This window comes from Rhincodon typus, chromosome 11 (assembly GCF_021869965.1).
Source record: "Rhincodon typus isolate 14 chromosome 11, sRhiTyp1.1, whole genome shotgun sequence".
NCBI lineage: Eukaryota > Metazoa > Chordata > Chondrichthyes > Orectolobiformes > Rhincodontidae > Rhincodon > Rhincodon typus.
In genome coordinates this window covers 35,482,300-35,499,774 of record NC_063342.1, presented here as the reverse complement: position 1 = coordinate 35,499,774, position 17,475 = coordinate 35,482,300, and the positions used below count along the sequence as shown (strand labels likewise).

General features: G+C 40.2%; 1 protein-coding gene across 2 annotated transcripts in view; it reads right to left on the bottom strand.

Annotated features, from left to right (window-relative positions):
• The window catches only part of si:rp71-68n21.9 (kelch-like protein 13), a 67,649-nt gene that overhangs the window by 33,291 nt on the left and 16,883 nt on the right, over positions 1 to 17,475 (bottom strand). For both annotated transcript variants that reach the window (XM_048603130.1, XM_048603131.1), the window contains exon 2: positions 7,511 to 7,731. The gene's annotated coding sequence lies outside the window, so the exon portion shown is untranslated. The remainder of the gene's footprint in view (positions 1 to 7,510; positions 7,732 to 17,475) is intronic.

Sequence of the window (17,475 nt, the reverse complement as noted above, 5' to 3'; positions counted from 1 at the left end):
AGACCCTTCTTCAGAAATTTCTGAAGAAGGGTCTAGACCCGAAACGTCAGCTTTCCTGCTCCTCTGATGCTGCTTGGCCTGCTGTGTTCATCCAGCTCTACACCTTGTTATCTCAGATTCTCCAGCATCGGCAGTTCCCACTATCTCTATATATATATGTCAGCTGTCATTGCACTCCAGCGATAATTCATTGTGTGAAGCATTATCAAACTTCACAATCTGACCAGCAAAATTGCAAACATTATGAAAAACTGCAGCCAAAACATTAAGAGATAACAAGGTGCAGAGCTGGATGTCTGTTTCCTCTCCACCTATCTTCTCCTCTATCCATCTTCTATCCGCCTCCCACTCTCTCCCTATTTATTTCAGAACCCCCTTCCCCTCCCCCATTTCTGATGACGGGTCTAGGCCCGAAACGTCAGCCTTCCTGCTCCTATGATAATGCTTGGCCTGCTGTGTTCATCCAGCTCTGCACCTTGCTATCTCAGATTCTCCAGCATTGGCAGTTCCTACTATCTCTGAGCCAAAACATTAACCTTTCTTCCTCTTTCAAATGCCCCCATGCATTTCCAGCAAATCTTTTTTAGTTATTTCAGCTGATATTGTATTTATGTTATAACCTGAAAGGAGTGGGAAGCTCAGCATGATGGCTGTTAATATGAACTTTCATTTTAAACAGCCCAAAGGTTTCACTCCCAGAGCTGAATGCTACCCAGACATGGCTTCCCTGGAGAAGCCTTTGTCCAAGACCATTTAATCCTCCTGACTGGGACACAGCTTCACAGCCTGTGGCACTATTGAGAAGCTGAGAGGGAGAGGGGAGCAGCAGGAAAGATATGATAATAAGGCAACAGAGATACAATTCTGGACAAAGATGTTTAGCACAGTTTTTGCTTTAGCTTGTTAAAATAAATAGAAACTGATCAGTCAAAATATCAGTTAAGGCTGTCAATGAATTAAGCAGCCGTTGATTGAGGTGCTATTAGATGTGGACTCCCCATGAACAGAAGCAATTGCACGGTTGCCAAGCAAGTTCTGCTAGAGCAAATGTCTTCTTTAAACCAAGCAGCCACCATCTCAATTTAAAGTAACTGTCATGGATTGAGGACAAGATACACACCTCATCTATCTCCACAGCATCCAGTTGTCATCTGTGGTGATGCTTATGTTTTAGATCAGAAATTTTTTGTTTTATTCATTCACAGGATGAGGGTGCTGCCGGCTAGGTCAATATTTATTGCCCATCCCTAATTGTTCCAAGGGCATTTAAGAGTCAATCACATTGCTGTGGGTCTGGAGTCAAATGTAGGCTGGTCCAGGTAAGGATGGCAGTTTTCTTCCTTAAAGGACATTCGTGAATTATCTAATTGAGTTTAAACAATTATCTGTTAAATTTTCAGAGTAATTTATTTATTAAACTTCAATGATTGTCACTACTTAGTTCACAAAATTAAACTAAAGGCTGCAGTTGCACATTTCATGCCTTATGATTAAATAAAGAATTTAAAAATAAATTAGAAATCTTGTCTTAAAGCATCAGATTCTAGTACAGGTAAAGATTTTCAGAAATGAAAATTTAAAGGGCAGTTTAACTATTCATAACATCTGGCAAATGTTTCTATTTAATTACTAACAAAGTGGTGCTGGGCCACATTGCACTAGCACCTCTCTAGCCTCTTTCCCTTCTGAATAAAACACAGGAGGAAAGGCAATGGGCGTAATGTTTCTTTAAAGCAATGACATGCTTGATGTAATTGCGATGATTTCAGACAGCTTCAAATACCTACACCAGATCAAATCTTCTATCTGGAGTCACTTCAAAAATGTAAGGAGGGAGATGTTTCTTTTTTTTTTACTTATTTCCAGTGAAAAGTCTAACTCACTATAAATGTTTGTTTTACAAATTTCCCCACAAGTAGTGAACAGGGAGATCTTCATCATAAATTCTTTAATGTAAAAACTATTCCACCACTGTAATCACCTTGAAATTCACACTAAGTAGAACTATAGACCATTCCAAGCTTTTATAAGCATTGACTCACTGCCTATTCTTCGCTGTACAAATTATTGTCGAGTGGCAGAAGGAGTTTAGATAAACATGAGGTGTTAAACTTTGGTATGGCAAACCAGGGCAGGGTTTGTACAGTTAATGGTAGGGCCCTGGGGAGTGTTGCCAAACAGAGAGACCTAGGGGTGCAGGTGCATAATTCCTTGAAAGTGGAATCACAGGTAGACAGGGTGGTGAAGAAGGGACTTGGCACCATTGCCCTCATTGGTCAATGCATTGAGTGTAGGATTATAGGGGTTGGGATGTCAGGTTGCGATGGTACAGGACATTTGTGAGGCCACTTTTGGAATACTGTGTTCAGTCTGGTCTCCTTGCTGTACTAACGATGTTGTTAAACTTGAAATGGTTTTGAAAAGATTTATAAGGATGTTGCTGGGATTGGAGGGTTTGGGCGATAGATAGAGGCTGAATAGACTAGGGTTTCTTTTCCCTGGAGCGTCAGAGACTGAGGGGTGACTTTATAGAGGTTTGTAATATCATGAGGGGCGTGGATGGGTAGAATAGCCAAGTCTCTTTCCCAGGGTAGGGAAGTCAAAAACTAGAGGGCAAACGTTTAAGGTGAGAGGGGAAGGTTTTAGAAGGGACCTATGGTGCAACATTTTCACACAGAGGGTGGTGCATGTATGGAATAAACTGCCAGAGGAAATGATGGAATCTGGTACAACTACAACATTTAAAAGGCATCTGGATGGGTAGATTTATAGGAAGGGTTTAGAGGGATATGGGCCAAATGCTAGCAAAAACAACTAGATCAGCTCAGGACAGCTGGTCGACATGGAAGAGTTGGACTGAAGGGTCTGTTTCTGTGATGTACAATTCAATGACTCTATAATTCTGTTGTTATTGGTTCTGAATCTGCACTAACTGAGCAGTTGCTGCTTCAGCGATTGTGCTCTAAGAGCCCAGTGTAGGTTTGCCATTTTTTGGTCACTAATACCTAATTTGGTATGATTTCTTCTTCTCAGGGTCAGTGTCACAGTTTTCATGGAGATTCTTAATAGTCACAGCTGATTCAAAATCTTGACCTTGTCAAAAAAAATTGTCGCATATGGCAGCTTTACAGAGAAATCGAATGATAGCTTCAGTTTCACACATCACCTTTGTCATGCTCCAATCAAAAGTAACATTCAATGTAAAACTACTGAATTTATATCAGCTGCATTTCATATAAAAATCCTAAGCACTGTGTTGGTCTTTTGGCTTAGTTACTAGGCCAGCAATTAGGATGCACTACTTTGAGTCACTCTATAAACCGCCCCATCAATTTTTGTGATTGGGACTTGTTTAATTTGGAGTGGCGAGCTGTCAGAATGAATCTTGCCACCTAGGAAAGTAAGACCTTTGGCAGGCATACCACTCTGTAATGCCTGTCCACACTTTTTAATATGGAAATGATTTTATTAGTGATTACTAGTCAATGCACTGCAATTGTCAGTTATTGCACTGGTTTGGGGATGGGATGAGGCATTTGTGGGAGATGGGGGGAGTGTGTGGAATCTGAGCTGGTTTTGTAGATCATACAGGAGTGCTGGTTCTCTTCATGGTTCATCTCGAAAATAATGGAAATTTAATATCCAGCCAGTTCAACTGGATCACGAGCATTCAATACAAGCTTCACCCAATTGTATTATAAAATGGGGATATATGTGTAAAAGACAAGGGCCTTGTATATCAATAAATGCAGTTTCTAGAAAACATACAGTACTGCTAGCCCAAATGATAATCATTAATTAGTTGTTAGTGTAATGTTTAGCACTATCAGGAATATTTATTAAGTATTGTTCAATCATGAATTGCATTTAATGTTGGACACAATGAATTTGAAAGTGCTTTGTAATGTGTTTCTTTCTGAATTTGTAAGTGTTGGCTGGTTGACCACAGTCAACACTCTTACTGATGTGAATAGCTGAAGAAATGTACAATTTAATACAATTGACCAGTCACTGGTGTGCACGGCCGACACACTTGATTCACACCAGCACTGAAATTCATTTACCGCATAACTCATTGTGTAGTAGGTGTCATATATTTATGGAGTGACAGCAGCATCTTGTTAATGAAGAATGCCACTCGTATTGCTATTCGATAGTAGCAGTGTCAAGCAGCTCACTAGTTCCACTTGTATGACAGAATAATGGCTACCCCAAACAGACCATTGCTCACTGTATATCGCACAAATTAATGAATGGGCCTAAAAATGCCATATTTGACTCTGAAAAGTGCCAAATTTATCTCAGATTACCTAGGAATGTCAGTTTCTCAAAAAAATCTTGAGTAACAGGTGAAGCTAGTCATTTCACATGAAAAGGTCACCAATTCAGAGGTCCTGTAACATTTTAATTCCATCAGTGTACACTCATTGCTAAGCTAATAATGTCTCTGTTGGCTTGGTCATACTAATTGGCTTGATGACAGTGATATACCCAAACACCACCTGTGCAGTGAACTGGCCACTGAGTCAGAACCTCCTGAGCTTCCATGCCTTTGCTTGCACCTGGAAGTGAGATATGAAGATGGAGGACATTGACACCGACAAGTGGAAGATAGTCACTGATGGCTGTGCCTCTTGGAGGCTGACTGTTTGGTTGAATGCTGAAGAGTGGACAGAAGCTAAAAGATCAGCTGGCTAAGAAGACAGCTGAGGGAAAATTGCGGCCAGTGAGTCATGCACGTTTTCAAACGACTGATTCATCCACAGGAAATGCAGCAGTGAGCACTATGACACAATGGGCATTCTGAGCCCCACCATGTGTTGCCTCAGAATTGACTATCGTGGAGATGATCAACATTTTAGGAAACTGAAGGCTTCCATCACTTAGCCTATTTAAGAAACTAGATGACAACTAATTTTCAAATTGATAATCAACTTCTGAGATGTTGTTCCTTTATTGCGACCAAAAGCTTATGTTGAGCTTCAAATGTGTATACAGACAATGATGACTCAATGTTAATCACAGTTCACACCTGAATTAAGCAATTTTTTGAAGTGAGATTTTAGTAAAGTTAGTTTAAAAGTGAGATGTTCCAAAATAAAGCCCAAAATTTGCTCTTGCAGGCTAATGGCCATGACTATTGCCCATCGGCAGTTGGACAAGTGCTTGCCTGTTTAATGTTGATAATATTCTGATGGAAGTGGCACTGATACCCTCCATAGAACAACTGGTATCTGAGAATCTGACAAGTAATTGTGTATTCATGAACTTAATAAATTTGATGGCAGGACTGTGAATTGAAAAATGCAAGGTGAGAACATATGGACATTAAATCAATCCTCAAAATTTAGCAAGTGTAGAAGTGGGTGAATTTAATAAAAATCAGATATATAGAAAGGAAGAAAATGAGGGAGGATTAAGAGAGAGGTAAAAAGACAAAGAAAGAAAATGAACAAAATTTAACTTTTGTGAAATCTCGAAAAATAATTATAACCTGAAGAAGTAAGATCAACATTTTTAATAGGTGTGCCAGAGGGGTTGCTTTGCAAAAAAAATAACATTTATCATGCAGCTAAAATAACACTTGGAATTCTATACTAAATTTAATTTGTATCTATCATGTAAACAGCAGCTTCCCATGACTTAATGCATTTGAATGGAGTCTCGGGCTTCAAGAAGCTGTCTTTAGAGAATAAACTGGGACAAAACTTTGATAGCAATTTAAATTTCCTTGTTTAATTGTGCATCTGTCCTTGCTTGCAGATGCTGTAGCATTTACAATTAAATAATCATGAAGGCTGATTGTCATTGTGATTTTGACAGATCATTATCACTGTTGGTCACTCATTTTCAATGGTTAATAAACAATATAGTTCATTACTTGTAATGTAAGAATGATGTTGATTTGTAATCCTAATAATGTTTTTATTCAAATTTGCTTCTTTTAATATTCCATCTGCCACTTTTCAGTCACTCTCTGATGATTATGTGTCCATGATTTGTTAAGATGTCACTTAGTTTATATATGATTTTTATGTTTCTTTTGTTGCAAGTTACTGTGCATTCAGCTTTTGGCAGTGAACATTTTTCTGAATAAAATGTTGTTAATCAATTATTAATCAATTACCTTTATCTAAGATGGGACGGTTTGTTTGGTTATTTGGTTCATTATCTAGAAAATGTAAATTAAAATCAAGCTGTTTCAAAGCTTATCAAACAAAAGTACAGAGAACTTTACATAATTAAATATGCTTCAAAATACAATGTGGGCTGAACAGGTTGCTAGTTTTAACTTTACAGAAAGAATGAGCTCACCCTAATCTTTGGCAACAAGTGCCTGAGTGGTTAACATGAGATGGCTCAGAACCACTTGTCAGGATCCCAACCCCTGTCAATCCAGTTTAAGTCCACCCCAACAGTATTAGCAAACCTGCATACCAGGATGTTGGTTCCGTTCCTGTACAGATGTAACCCATCCAATTTGTACCGGTGTCACTTCCCCCAGGAATGGTCCCAATGCCTCAAGAATCTAAAGCCTTCCCTTCTACACCAACTCTACAGCTATACATTCCTCTGCTCTTTCCTTCTATTCATACACTCTACTGCATGGCACCAGGAGTAATTTGTGGTTGCTATTTTTGAAGTCCTGCTTTTGAATTTTTTACCTAACTTTCTAAAAGTCTGTTTACAGAACACCGTTTCACTTTCTTCCTATGCAGTTGATTCCAACACGGACCATGAACTCAGGCTGTTCACCCTCCCCATTCAGCATGTCCTGCAGCCATTTTTCGCAGTCCTTGACCCTTACACCTAAAAGACAGCACATCATCCTGGAGTCACCGCTACAGCCACAGAAGTGGCTGTCTATTCCCCTCACTAAAACATCCCTGACCATTATTGCCTCAAAATTACTTCCTTCCGAGCTGAGCAGCTGCTCTACTCACAGTCCCATGGCCCCTGGCCGTGCCTGATCTCCACAGAATGACTGTCCCTCTTCCAAGGCCACCAATGAGTCGCATGCACTCAGGGGACTTCCTGACCACTTGCCTGATTTCCCTCCTTCTGTATGATAGTCCACCATTCCCTCTCTTCCCAATGTTATCCATAAATCTCTCCAGCTTCTCAGCTGCTGCTCAAGCTGCAAAACCTGAAGCTGGAGTTGCACCAGCTGGAAGCACCTCCTGCTCACTTGGCCGTCCAGACCACCAGGAACATCAAAGACTTCCCACATTGTGCAAATCATGGCTGAGCTGCCGAGGCATAACTTAAATAAATAGAACTTGGAACCTTGTTCTTACTTCACTCTTACTCCAATTTAAGTATAGACTAGAAACATCTTATTCTTGGACAAACATTCATAATTCCTTAACTCTATCAAGTGAAGAAAATTAGCTGCGAACTTACAAAATATTAATTATCTATGTAAAGTTTTTAATCTGTACTTGAGATCTTAACATTCATCAATGTCAGGTCACAAGAGACAAGAGAGGAGTATCCAAAAATTCCTTACCTTCTCACTGCGACGTTGGCCTTTGATTTTGTTGAAGCAGCTCTACTGCCAGACTGCCTACTTGTGGGATCCCTCCACTCTTGCTGTTTCTTTTCCTCTCACTCCTCCTGCTCCTGAGGCCCAAGCAGCTCACCACCAATCTGACCTCTATCCCACTTACTTAGGTGCTGGTGACTGTGTCCAGTCCTCCTGTCTTGCTATGGATTTGCACAATTTTGACTCTGTAAGAAGGAAGGAACAATTATATACTTCCAAGTCAGGATTTTGTTTCATTTAAAGGAGAACTTAGAGCTGGTTGTGATTCCTGCAGCCAACTTCTTTGTCCTTCTCGCGAGCAATAGTTTGGGTTTGAGAAATGTTGCTGAAGAAGTCTTGACAAGTTATTATAGTTTATCTTGGGAACAGGCACGCTGGAGCCACTCTGAACTTCTGGTGGGAGGAATTTTAGGCGTAGTGCTAAATGGGGTCCTGATGAAATGGTTAGTTTTTGATCTGGATGTGTTGGGCTTTTGTGAGTGGTTAGGCACTCGCATTCATCCAGGCAACTGGAGATTATTGTATTATACTAGATATACGTGGTGGTCAGGATATGGGGAGACAACAGATGAGCCACTCACCCCAAAATACCCAGCCTCTGAGCTGCCCTTGTAACCACAGTATTTATGTGTTTTATGCAGTAAGATTTGCTGCTAGGTGTTGATGGTGGTGGAAAACAGAAATATAAGGGCATTGAATGTCAAATAATGTTGTTAGACTCTTTCCTGGTTGGTGATGGTAATACTGACATTCTGAGGTGTGAATGTTGCTTAGCAATTAACCACCCAAATCCAAATGTTGCTCAAGTCTTTATGTTATAATATTACTGATTTTGTCACTGGGTATTATTTTTTTGGAAGCCCAACTAACAATTGAAGTCATGGTCCCATGTTCCAGTTAGAACAGGGATGTTATTTTAACCTGCTCCTGGGTAAAGTCCTGACCTCAGTGAAACTATCAGTCTGATACATTTTGCATTTAGGGAAAGGTGGGAGCATAGGGGAACAGTTACTGGACTAGTGTTCCAGGACCCAATGTTTTCAGCATATTCTGCACTTAAACCCCACCAGGGCTCAGTGAAACTTCACTTCACATTTGAAAAAAAAAATTGGAATTAAACATTGGCCTAACGGTGACCATGTAATCAGTGTCAATTGTTGTGAATGCCCATGTTTCAGGCATGAAATCTGCTATCTGTAGCTGGCCCAGTTTATGTGTGAGTCCAGACCCCTCTCAATGTAGTTGATGCTTAACTACCCTCTGAAATGGTTCAGTAAGTTGTATCAAATGGCTACAAAGTCGGAAGAAAGGATTGAAACCAGATGGATCACCTGGCATCAGTTAAGTACTGGAAATGACAATGACAAACATAGCTTGTGCCAAAGTTGCGATGTCTCACCGACCATTCAAGGAACAGCCGGACATAGACATATTCTGGAATCGTACCCTACAAACAATGTCCCAGACGCCACCGAAAACCAGAATATGTCCTGTCCCACTGGCAGGACAGACCCAGTAGATGTTGTACTACAGTGATATACAGTTGGGTGGCAGTTGTTTTGGGCGACCTCAACACTGAATCTGGTCCCTTTGACATCTCACGGAATTGGGTTGAACGTGGGTAAGGAAACCTGCTGCAGTTCACTACCTATTGCAGCTGATGACTCCTCCATATTGAACACCACTGCAGGAGTTAAGGGTGGAGAATGTACTCAATGGACTTCAATGCCTATCACCAAGAGTTGCTTTGGCAGCACTACAACTGACTGAGCTGGTGGGATCCTAAAGGAAGTAACTGCTAGACAGGTACTGCAGTAAGTGGTGAAGGAACTAAGCACAGAATTATCTTCCGATGTGAGCTCTTCACCAATCTATCTGTTACAATGTATCCATCCATGACAGTATTGATAGGAGTGTCCACTGCATAGAATTTGAGGAAATGAAGCCTTGTCTTATCTTTACGTTCCTTCGTATTGTATGGAACTACCATCCTGCCATGTGGGATGGATGTTGAACAGATTACGTTCAATTCTGTTCACCACATTACAGGAAGGATGTGGAGGCTTTTGAAAGGGTGCAGAGAAGGTTTATCAGGATGCTGCCTGGATTAGAGGGCATAAGCTACATGGAAAGGCTAGAAAAATGTGTTACAGAGATAGTAGGAACTGCTGATGCTGGAGAATCTGAGACAACAAGGTGTAGAGCTGGATGAACACAGCAGGCCAAGCAGCATCAGAGGAGCAGGAAAGCTGATGTTACGGGTCTAGACCCTTCTTCATAAATGGGGGAGGGGAAGGGGCTTCTGAAATAAATAGGGAGAAAGGGGGAGGTGGATAGAAGATAGATAAAGGAGAAGATAGGTGAAGAGGAGACAGACAGGTCAAGGAGGCAGGGTTGGGGCCAGTAAAGGTGAGTGTAGGTGGGGAGTTAGGGAGGGGATAGGTCGGTCCAGGGAGGACGGACAGGTCAAGGGGGCGGGATGAGGCTAGTAGGTAGGAGATGGGGGTGGGGCTTGAGGTGGGAGGAGGGGATAGGTGGGAGGAAGGACAGGTTAGGGAGGCGGGAACGAGCTGGGCTGGTTTTGGGTTGCGATCGGGGGAGGGGAGATTTTGAAGCTTGTGAAATCCACATTGATACCATTGGGCCGCAGGGTTCCCAAGCGAAATATGAGATGCTGTTCCTGCAGCCTTCAGGTGGCATCGTTGTGGCACTGCAGGAGGCCCAGGATGGACATGTCGTCCAAGGAGTGAGACGGGTAGTTGAAATGGTTCGCGACTGGGAGGTGCAGTTGTTTGGTGCGAACCGAGCGTAGGTGTTCCGCAAAGCGGTCCCCAAGCCTTGTTTTCTCTGGAGTAGCAGAGGCTGAGGGGAGAAGTGATAGAAGTCTATAAAACTGAGATGCATTGATAGGGTTGAAAGTCAGAATTTTTTTCCCAGAGTTGAAATGTCTAATACTAGGGGGTATGCATTTAAGGTGAGAAAGGGAAAGTTCGAAGGAGACATGAGGGGCAAGTTTTTTTTACCCAGAGACTGGTAGGAGTCTGGAACATGCTGCCAGGGGTAGTGGTGGAGTCAGATACAACAGGGGAGTTTAAGGGACTTAAGCACATGAATATGTAAGGAATTGGAGGGATATGAACCAAGTACAGGCAGAAGGGATTAGTTTAATTTGTTGTCATGCTCAGCACAATATTGTGGGCCAAAGGGCCTGTTCCTGTGCTGTACCATTCTACGATCTATGTTCTGGATCCAGCAAATTGAATCAAGCATCCCTGAGGTCCTGTGGTCCATCAGGAGTGGCAGAATTGTATTGCAGAACAATCTGTAAATCATGATGCAGCATATCCCCACTCTACCACTAGCATCAAGCCAGAAAATCAACCCTATCTCACTGACGAATGCAGGAGGGCATGTCAAGACTAACACTAGATATACCAAAAAATGAGATGTCAATTTGGTGAATCCACAATAAAGGACAACTTGCATGCAAAAAAAATGGAAGAAGTATTCTACAGACAGGGAAAAGTGAACTCGCAGCCAACAAATCTGCCACATCCAGTCATAAATTGTGTTGATAATTAAACAACTAACAGGAAATGGATGCATTATAAATATCCCCATCCTCAACAATAAAGGTATCCATCACTTCAGTTCAAAAGGCTGAAGCATTTACAATAACCTTCAGTCAAAAGCGCCTAGTGCTGTATTTTGTCACAGCTTTAAGCATAATGGACTGTCTTAAATAACAGAATTATCCCACATATAACAATTGATCAGACCATAAGCTAGCAATCCAGTTATAAGTTATAGCGTTATCTAAATTCTAAAAACTGTTAGACTGAAATCTGTTACATCATACTTTATCCAGTAACAAGCCACGTCTTCTTTTTAAACCAAAAATGACCTGTTTTCTGTGTTACACTGAAATTATTTTTGGCAGATTTTCAGTTATCCATTTACATTTTCTGTGCATTTCAGTTTGCCATGGTTTGACTTGGGATGGACCATATTAAACAAAAAGCATGTGCCAGCTATTTTGGCACTGTTTCAATTATGAATACGATAAAGCTGCCCTAATTGAGCATAAAATATGCTGAAAAGTAAATCCAAGCAGCATGTAATAATATGCATTTATTTGTCACCAAGCTGAGTAATATATTTGTTTAATAATTTCGATTATATCAAAACATTGATAAATTGGCTTCTGGAAAGGTAACTGTCTATCCAGACATTAATGTAATACACATCAAGCTCCTAATTAATGTAACAAAACTCCAGATATCAATGTTTTGACAATAAAATCAAATTAAATGAATTTTGCAAAATTAATCAGGTCCATAAAATTTTGTATTTCCTAAAGTTAGCTTTATGAGAGTATGTTCCTTTGCAATGCGAAGCTGTAGATAAGTAGAACAAAAAACTATACAAATAAATAAAATGCTACATTCAATGCCTTTACTCATTTGCACAACTAAAATTAACAGGCATATATTGGATAGCACTTGCCAAAGGAGAAACTGAAAGAAAGTCAATGTGCTTTTTGCTTCATCACACACTGAGTAATGGTGACTCTGCCTGAGGGTGTAAAACAGTCATGGTTACCTGTTCTATGCTGGTGACATTGTGATAATATCTCTAAACTAGTAACCCACAGACCCCAGGCATGACTTTTAAATCCTTTGACAAAAAAAATCAGTTTGGAATTTTGGAGTACATTGTAAAAACCCATCTGGTTAATTAATGCCCTTTTAGGGAAGAAAGTCTGCTATCTTTACCTGGTCTTGCCCACATGTGACTTCAGAACCACAACAATGTGGTTAATACCTCTTGGACAATTAGAGATAGGCAATAAATGCTGACATAGCCAATTCCATCTACATCCCATGAATGAATATAAAGAAGAATTCATTTCAAATATTGAGGTGGCGATAAACACAATAGCTTGGATAATGTATCATGTTCATGGATTTAACAGATGGCAGAAAGTAACACTTTATATAAAGAATAATCAGCTTTCAGAATAAAATGTCAGGAATTGTGGTAAGAATTAAGATAAGGCACTAAATCATTTCAAGTTACTTTTTCTTTCATGTACACAGAGAACAATTGCTTATGTAAAAGCTGATTTGCATCTAGTTCATTAAAACCGAAAGAACTGCAGATGCTGTAAATCAGGAACAAAAACAAAGTTGCTGGAGGAGATCAGCAGGCCTGGCAGCATCTGTGAAGGGAAAAACAGAGTTAACGTTTTGGGTCTGGTGACCCTTCCTCAGAACAGACCCTTCCCATTCTGAGGAAGGGTCACCGGACCCGAAATGTTAACTGTTTTTTCCTTCACAGATGCTGCCAGACCTGCTGAGCTTTTCCAACAACTTCTGTTTTTGTTGCATCTAGTTCAAGGTTGGAGGTGTTCACACATCAAAGTGATAACAAAATGTCAACCCGTTTTATTGTTTGCTCAATTTTCTATCACTGGAAGAGAAAATTGAACAGAGTGTGGAATGTGTGGTTAAATCACCACAGCTCAGTTTGTGCTATTGACTAAGTCAAATTTCACATCTACTAGTCCAAAGTCGGCAGAAGTGTAGATCAGGAAGAATTCTGTAATGTCATGGAGGTGAAACAAAGCAGTCTTTTTGGCCTATAGGATGTAAGGTTAGCAGATCAGTTATGCATCGATTATGATGCCAGGGTTCTGCATGGCCTGATGTGGATGTGACATCAGTAGCAGGAGAGCAGAGCATACAATGGAAATCAAAATAGATGGCATAGAAATACAATTACTCTCTAATTCTGTGGTGGTCACCATTAGACTAGTGATGCTACTATGAGAATTGGCTCACCAGCCTCATTAGCTTAGCTGTGGGTGCTATGTATGGCCCCAGAGAGACATAGGATAAGGCAATGGTCAGTAGTGGCTGAGAGTTTCTCAGGCTTTGCTTCAATGACAGCAGCAACCATTAAAGAAAGTTGCCAGTTTCACTAAAGCTTAGAAGGACCACTTTAAATGTGAGAAACTGATTTTGTAACTTAAGGGTTAAATTGTTTGCACCAGCATTGTCCTCCCACACTGTGCTGTGAGTATATGCCTAACAGTAGATAAGATCATAAGAATACAAGTTGTTCAAACCGCTAGCCTAATCAGTTTCCTGTGTTATCCACCTGCAGCCAAAAGTAGGTTATGCATTTCTCAGTAATATTTACAATTTTTATTGTCCTCATTAGAGTGTTATCACAGTGCATATCTCAAAAACAGGTGCTATAAGGACTAATCTCTACAGCATTGTGTTTAACATTACAGAGGGATTGATTTCTGTAGCAGTCAGGTTTAATAACCAAAATGAAACTGCAGATATATATCAGTTTCAATAAATAACAATACCAGCATATTTCAATCCTGGATCTTTTAAAGTCCAGGTAATAATTTAAAGTCCAAATCAATCAGGGGATTGAATCTGTTCCATTTTTAATGTGATACAATGTGTATTCTACAGTCAAGTAATCAGATAATTGAATGGAAGCAGAAGTAGAAAACATTTGGGCAGGTGCAAGAGGAGGCCATTTAGCCCCATAACCCTAGTTTATACTCAACACAATTATGACTGAAATCTGCTCTGTAGCCTTGACACCCTTACCTAACAAAAATCCATCGATCACAGTCTTAAATATCAATTGATTCAGTTCAACTCTTTTGAAATGTACTTTCATCAGATTTATTCACCATAATAACACTTCTATCATTTTATTGTGAAGAGATCCTATGATTTGCAGATATTAAAAGGTAGATATTAAACCTCACTGTGCTCATTTTACAGAATACAAAAAAGCTGCAATGCAATCTAGGTTTGGCAACCAATATCTGGTACCCCAAGGTTACTTAAAAAATGGTTGATGCAGGGCATTTTTGAAGCTTTCCTGCCTGTCACCTAAGACATGCAAGAAGTTCATTAGATTGGCAACTAAGGTGTCCAACACCAGTTTTAAATACTCTGAAAGAAATTAAGCAAGGATGCTTGTTGAGCCTGGTCTGCTCAGGATTATGGCTTCAACTCTGCCTAAAAATGTTTGTGTCGTGTCTGCAAAAATCTTCCTCTGGAGCCCAAAGAAGCAGGAATGCTCTTGTCATCTGATTACTCCTCGCCAATTGCTTCTCTCCCATTGCCCAGTTGTCACACTTCCCCAATTGAACAGAAAAAGGAAAGACCACACTAGTTGGGATATTCTTTCAGCCTCTATAAAGCATGAGCGAGTGAGGAGCAAATCTACAGGAGGATTTGCAGGAATTATAAAGTGACGATACTCAGTGACTTAAATTACTCAAATAGCAATTAGGATAGTCTTAGCATAAAGCTTAAGAAATTCAGGAAAACGTCCTTAATAAATACATTCTGTGAGCCCAGATAGAAAGGAGGCATTGTTGGATCAGGTGCTGTGGAATAAGGTGAGTCATATGGACCAAGTGTCTGTGGAGGAACATCTGGGCAAAATTGATCATCATATCATATAGTTTAGATTAGCAATAGAGGAAAACACAAAACAGTCTAATATAGGGCTAATATAAATTGGAAGAGGGGTCATTTCAATGTGACAAAAAGAGACAGAACTGGGATAAAATGAAACTAGAGACTGACAGGGAAAACTGTACTAGAACAAAGGTAAGAGATGATTCAGGAACAGGCTAGGTACATTCCAACGTGTGTGAAATTTTAAGGGAGCGAAGAAATGAATGATGTGGGAAAAAGAGATTATGATGAACCAAAGAAAAAGAGAATAAACGATGCATATCAGGTGAATTCATCAATTGGAATTCAGGTCAAATTAAATACAAGTTGAGGGGGAGGTGAAGAGGAAAGTATAACATAATGAAAGAATATGAGAATAGAATAGAAGCCAACATAAAAATGAACTCCAAAACCATTTACCAAATATATAAATAGTAAATGGATAGTAAGAGGTGACACTGGTACTAAGAGAGACAAAGACAGTGATATATATTCACAGGTATCGGGCAAGGCTAGAATATTTAACGATTAATAAGTTCTTTGTATTTGTGTTTACTAAGGTGTTTACTAACAAATTATAGGAAGACGTTGGAGATAAGAATCATGTGAAATTTGAAAGGGAGAAGGCACTGGAAAAGTTGGCTATTTCGGGTAAATTAGTTACTGCATCTGGATGGTTTGCATCCCAGATTGCAAAAGAACAAGGGAGAGGAGGTAAGGGAAAGCGTTACTTTAATTATTCAATTTTTCTTAGATAGGGGGAAAGTACATGAGGATGGGAGAGTGAAAATGTGACACGATTATTAAAGGAAAGCTATAAGAATAATCTTAGGAATTAAAGACCAGTTAGTTTAACATCAGCGGTGGGTAAAAACTTGGAATCCACAATTATAATAAAAAGTGAAAAAGGATCAAATATCTCTCCTCTTTATCCCTTCACTGCTTTGAATTAAATAGTTTTTTTTTATTGATAAGGTTATGTTCAATAACTCAATGAGCACTTAACTGCCAATATGCTGTGGTAAATAAAAAGTCAATTGGACAGATTTTCTTGAGGTTAACAAACAAGACAGTTTAATTACAGCTGTACTCAAACTGATCTAAGTGAAATAAAACATAAAAATATATCCTGACACGCACACATGTAGACCTATTCGCATTCCATATACAGAAATACAGTATGCAGATGAGGGGAGGATAAATTAGCCAAATTACAATCCTCAAAAGAGAAAAGGAGTTTGCAGTTCATAGCCTGGAATCTTTATTGGCTGAAGGCAGGTCCTGGTCATTTCACTTTCAGTGCTGAGGCAATTTACATCTGAATGATGCTATTGTGGAATTGAATTTTTTCTTTTTTAAAATCTGATTTTACTTTGGAATGGAGACAAAGTCATTGACAGAATCCAAGCTTGTTTCTGGTTGGGGTGTGAGGCAGGAACCCCACATAGTTCAGGTCCTAGTCCAATAATTCTTAGAGGCCCATGTGCTTAAATTACACAAAATACTTGGGTTCATCGTATGACTTTTCCCTGCCTGCCAGTAATTCCAGCATTTGGTGATTCAGTCTTTTTCAAATGGTTCATTTGGAGAACTATCTTAACAATCATTGGGCTGAATCCTATCACATGCTGGCAAAGTGTAAGTTTCATCGAGTTTCGTGGAGGCTTTCACACCATTGGGCCTAATGCAGTTTCTTGTGCTGTTGTCCCAAATTTGCCTCGTTAACTACCTGCCACGACACCCCTCTCATCCAATGCTAGCCCATTTCTACCACTTGCTGTAACTGGAAGTACTCAGCACTGCTGGGATATTCCAGGATATACTGGTATCCCTGATGCCAATGCCATCTTTTAAAGGCTGTTGGGCACCAAGTCAAGTGCTGGTAGTCTGGAAATCCCCTGCAATGTTAGCAGATACTTGTCCTGGTCATAGCTGAGAAGAGGAACTGGAGATCCTGATGGACAAGGTGGCATGGAGATGGGTATCATCATCACTGAGGAGGCCATGTCACCTGACCTTGCCAGCCTGGTCCGAGGTTGCTACATCAGTCAGAACAGTGTCCACTGTCTGGAGAAACACCCAGCAGTGTAGGAAGAGGTAAACGACCTTCTCCATTCTGCCATGTAAGTGTGACTACTTTCCTTCTGATCCTCATAATAACTTTTTCTCAACTGCTGCATTTCCCTCCCACCAAAACTCTTTTACTGTTGCATGCAGCATCTTGTCTCACTCATTTTTGACTCCTCAAACTCCCCTCGCACCCTCTCTGCACTGCCTACTTGCTCACTCACCTCACCATCCTTTGTCCACCTGCACTAGCACTAACAGCTACGTGATTCCCTTTCATCTCACTCAATCCATCCCTTTCCCTAATTCCAGGAGAAAACAGCCCTAACTGGGGCAAAAGGGTCAGGATGGGTGTGGGGT